Below are 6,000 nucleotides of genomic sequence, written 5' to 3'. Positions count from 1 at the left end.
AAGAATGTCGTGGTACCCATATATTAGTTTTTTAATCTCCACGCCTAATAATACACCGAAGACAACTTACAACTGACTTCAGAATTATAGGTATGAAGACCGTTGATTTTTCAACTTTAGATGATGATTACCCTCGTAGTTTTTTATAGACTACACTGGTATGAACAATTCTGAGAAGAATTCTTAAGTATATACGATGAACATAGTTACTAGTATATACTTTTAAAATAAAATTTTAGTAAAATATTATATAATGGAATTGGAGTCCCGAAAGACTTACAAACTGGAGACTGATGGGTCCTTTTATGATGATGTGTCACTTCAGCTTACCTGTAAAGGCGTTCAATAATGGTTGGCGGGGATATATGTTTGTTCCTGTATTCTTCCTTGCCTTGTCCCAGGGGCGAGGATCCAAATTAATACTTTAAATTTAATCAGGTTGATTTAAATTTTGATTTAAATTTCTCATCTACTATAATAAATAATATTATTTTGTCGATGTCAGACTCTTATTCAATTTGTCAAATACAATTTTGTGGTTATTTTGAATTAATTTATTTTGTACATGTAAATTTATAAGTTTTTCTATTTAATAAACTGCACATAATATTTTAATCTAATAATTACAATAAATATAGTAACACATAAATATCAATTTTATTAATGGACTTATATTCTTATTTTAAATTTTGTCAAATTAAAGTTCATTAATTTATTTTGTTTATTTATTTAAATTTAAAAGATAAAAAAATCAATTTTAATAATTTATTATTTTTCTTAATTTCTTATACCTCTAAAATTTTTAAATATTTACACATTTATATTAAATTTTTTTAATTAACCCATATAATATATCGGTTTTACACCTACTATTTATCAGATCGATTATTATCATTCGGGAAGAAACAATATTTTTTTAATTTTTTTTATATATGTCAGATATCCTGATATCCAAAAATTTATTATTATTTATTATTTTTAGTATTTTTTTATTAATATAATAGATAGGTAAAATTAGAGGTTTTAATGTAATCTAATGACTTGCTTATTTGTTTTTATTTTAAATTAGTTTTTGAGTTTTTTATTATAAAAACTTAATATTTAAAAATACTTTTTTGGGATGACTTAGTATATCTCTCCTAATTGGGTCGAATGAAAAGGAAAACAATTGTGGTTTATGTCTTTATGGTGTTTAATATCTAAATAAAGGAAAAGCTCAAAAAAATGTATTTTAGTATATTCTACTTAATATCAATAGACAAAATTTCGGATACCGAATATCAAATCAATTAACCAAAATTTTTTTATATTTAAATTTTGAATATATCCAATTTTGAACACCTAAACGGTAATTACGAACATTTTCTAATCCATTTGACTAATATGAAATATGAAATTAGTAATAAAATATTCTAGAAAAAACATCATAAATGATCCCTGTGGTTTCTTCAGATATGAAGTTTAGTGTCCGTGGTTTAAAAACATCATAGATGGTCCCTATGTTTTTAAAATTTTGACGATTGGTCTTTATTGCTAACCCCGTTAAGTTTTATCCGTTAACTGAAAGACATTTTCGTCATTTCATTATCATAGGGACCATTTATGATATTTTCTCTTATTTTTTATTGAAAAAAAATTAATATAATTATTTAATATATAAAATCTCTCTCTCCCGTATCAAATATCATCTTCATCAAAATGTTTTCGCATACATATTCCATTCCAAAATCATTGAATTGTTCAAACCTTCAAAAGTTTTCCAATATAATCTTTAGAACATTTACCTAAGCAAACACAAAAATCGATCAGATCTAGCCTCAACAACATCAATCATCGCCACACATGTTAGACCAGATCTTGTCACTACCATATGAACCATCGTTCTTAGATGAAGAGCATGGTGAACATATGTGATTTTCAGAGTATGATGTAGCAGGAAGAGGCAGAGTTGGAGATAATGAAGGTGATGGAGGCATCAAGGATTGAAGGGGATATAGAAGGTTGGAGAGGTTAAGCTAGTTGATCACAAGGGAGAAAAGTCAAAGTTTTGAGAGGAAAATCGGAGTTGTAGATGATGAAGACGAGGGAGGTGATGAGGATTCAACCCCAATTTTTCTTACCCCACATCCCAAAGCTTTTGTTTACCCCCAATGAATTTAACCCTAAATTTGCCAAAATTTAAATCCACAGAGTGTTTGTTGATGTTAAAACCCCAAAAAAAGGTCTCCAACCAAACTGCAAGTAGAACCGAACATCAAGAAACAATGATCTCACCACCTCGACAAATGACTAAGAAACCACCCCAGGCTTGATGAAAACCAAACTCCAAGATGAAATGCAGGAATGAAAATACACAGTAGAGCACCCCCACTAGCACCAACCAAAAACATAGATAATCTCACCAAAACAGCAACAAGAAGGCATCCAACCACCAAACAACAAAACAAATCGAAAACAACAGAAGGCTTAGCAACAACCACCAGCAAAGGAACCAAGGAACCAATCGTGAGTGTCGGAAATCATAATGATCAACGGCCAAGGAAATACATGTACACTTGTACATTGGACGCACACACCGGATTATACCAAAAATTCACCTCTTACTAAAAAACCCACCTTTTTTCGTTTAAATTTTTTTAGGCCACATTTTTTATCGAAAAAAACCGAATATAGCATTGTTCTCGATTTTTCGTCATCTTTCCATAGAGATCCATGATAATATATAAAAAACAAAATTTTTTTTTTCGAAAAAAACTCACTTCATTTTGTTAGTTTTTTTTAATATTTAAGTTTATTTTTATTAAAAAAAATTAATTATACCAAAAAATATTAACTTTTGTACTCTATTACTAAACATCAACACCGACTAAAAAAAACTCGATCAGTGTAGATTCACACTGTGAATCTAAACTGTAAATATTTCAATTTTTGACATTCACAATGTGAAAAAACTCGATCAGTTCAGATTCACATTGTGAATCTGACTTGCTATTATGCACACTATTAATTTGAAAAGGTTCACAAAAAAAAAACTCGATCAGTGCAGATTCACTCTGCGAATCTAAACTTTAAATATTTCACTTTTTAACATTCATAATGTGAAAAAGATCGATCAGTTCAGATTCGCATTATGAATCTGATTTACTATTATGCACACTATGAATCTGAGAAGTTTCATAATGTGAATCTGAATTGAAATATCGTTTTTTTACACGAATATCGATCTATGTTTAAAAAGTACAAAAAGCATGATTTTTAATATATTTATTAATTTTTTTCTATAAAAAATAGACCTTAACTTTTCAACAAAGAAAATGAAGTGGATTTTGTTCGAAAAACAAAATTCGTTTTTTATATATAATCATGGATCTCTTTGGAAAGAGGACGAAAATCGTGAACAACGGTATACTTGTTTTTTTTTTCGATAAAAAACATGGGCTAAAAAAAATTTTAAACAAAAAATGGAAATGGGTTTTGTTATAATTCGATGAATGTGCGTCCATTGTAAAAGTCTACAACCCTTATTTTTGCCGTTGATCACTTTAAATTTCGACGCTTTGGATTGGTTCCTTGGTTTCTTGATTAATAATGGTTATTGAACTTCTCTCTCTCTCTCTCTCTCTCTCTCTCTATATATATATATATATATATATATATATATATATATATATATATATATATATATAGGCTTAGTTTTTTATTCAAAGTAATTATTATGTTATTGTATGTTTAAATATGAGCCAATCATTTTACTTATTTTAAAAAGGTCATTAATACATATTATTGAATTAAAAATAATCGAAAAATATCATCTAATTTAAATAGAAGGGTATTTTAGTCAATTAATATATATTTAATAAAGGAAATTTACATATTTTAAAGGATCATTGATTCTATTAATTTTAAAAATCTGATTTTACAAATTATTAGATTTTTAATTCGGACATTCTGACAGAATATGTTTGAGTATGTTCAAAAATAAAAATATTCTAGAACCATAAAATAATAAAAATATTCTTGAATATATTTCTTGTAGAATAACAAATTCTCGAACCAGTATTTGAAGAATTAAAACAAAAATTATATTAATTCTTATAAAAGACATGTAACAATTGCTAAGAATTACATTTATTGTTAAAGAATAAAACTAAAAAACTTTTAATTCGGGAAAAAAAACATTAAAATCTAACAAATATACTAATTTATTCTAAAAGACTAATGTTTCTAAGAGGCGTCGTTCAAATTTCGTGGTCCGTTCTTCAAGCATCAGCTTATGTGGAAACAAATCCAATGAATAAATTAGTCAGAAAATATCCATATTCCATTCCAGCATATTTGGAATTCATGATTCCATTATGATAGAATTGGAATTCATTTACCAATAATTATATTAATTTGGGGCATTCTAACAGAATATATTCATGATTATCATAAAAAACATTCTTTTATGATAGAATACTATAAACAAAGAAATATCATTCAGTTGAAGCATTTTAGCGAACGCTTGGTGTGGATCAAAACAACTTACAATTTCATGTAAAAACTAGACAATCGGAACAAATTCCCAATAAACCTAAACACATCGAGTCTATCAGAAAACCATTGTACCTTACATTCGTTTCTATCAGATTATCGTTAATCTATGCCTTGAAGCTTGTAAATGTAAGCAATTTTGCACAGGTTTCGTTCAATGTCATCATTCAAGACTGTATTTTTGAATCATCCAACAGAAGATTCCTAATTTCGTACATTTTTATTAGGGATTTCGTTTGAGATTAATCAATAAGAAATCAGAAAATAAGAAAATCAGTTTTCAACAGTGCACTTAAAGGGTGAAGAGTCAACTAGTGGCTTGTTATTTCACTCTAGATCAACAGGAACCTATGATCGGTTTCAAAAAAGCAAGTAGAGAAAGAAGGGTGTGATCGATTAAAGAAGAGAAGAGATCCAATTTCGAGTTTAATATTGATACATGCGATTTATTCGTGTGTGTGTGGCGTCGATAAAAGGTGGAGACAGAACAAGAGCCATATCGATTTTTGGGGACGTGATTGTTGAAACAAGAACATGAAGAACCGAAGAAGGTACATAAGGAGAGCTGTAGTTTTTTTCTTATTTCCTTGGCTCATGTCGATCAATTTTGCAAGAGGTGAAGGAAGGCATGCCTATTCTCATCAATTTTCACCTGCACCTGCGAATATGCGACGGGCCAAACGGTGGTTGTTGCCTTGCTGTTTGCTTCTTGCTATTGATTATCACTACTAGAAAATAGCCCTTTAATGACGCGCAAACAATGACACTCGCGGATAGAGGACGCGCATTTGTGTGTGCCCTAAAAAATAATGTTAGTTTTGCAAAATTTGAAGGATAGAGGACGTGCATTTGTGCGTGCCGTAAAATTAGTATCCAACAAAAAAAATTAAAAACACGGAGGGCACCTTTCATAAAAAAGGGCGTCGTGTAAATGTGTCGCTTTATATTTTTTTAAGGAAGGCGCGCGTTTTCTTGGGGGAATGAAATCCCAAAAAACTAAACACCCCGCCTGATGCATCTCCTTCTAAAATCCTCTACCAAAAAACCCTAATAATCCTTTAAGCATCTCTCTTCCACTACCTCTGCTCTCTCTCTCTCTCTCTCTCTCTCTCTCTCTCTCTCTCTTTCTTTCTCTCTCTCTCTCTCTCTCTCTCTCTCTCTCTCTCTCTCTCTTCTATTTGCAAGCCCTAAGCCGCCACCACCAGCATCGAACCTCATAAGATTTAAGAGTTCGAAGTGCCTAAGCAAACACTTCCGCCATCTCAAGATGTCAGTTCAAGATCGGAACTCCACATCGCAGTACACGATGTCATCATCGTCTCCACAAACCGCCGTCAACGGCGGAGAAAACGAATGCGACTGGGTCTGGAATGAAATCAAAGCCGAAGCTCGCCGTGATGCCGAATCTGAACCATCCCTCGCCAGTCACCTATACTCCACTATCATCTCCCACTCATCTCTCATACG

This window comes from Lactuca sativa, chromosome 2 (genome assembly GCF_002870075.4).
Source record: "Lactuca sativa cultivar Salinas chromosome 2, Lsat_Salinas_v11, whole genome shotgun sequence".
NCBI lineage: Eukaryota > Viridiplantae > Streptophyta > Magnoliopsida > Asterales > Asteraceae > Lactuca > Lactuca sativa.
Note: the sequence above shows the minus strand (reverse complement) of the source record.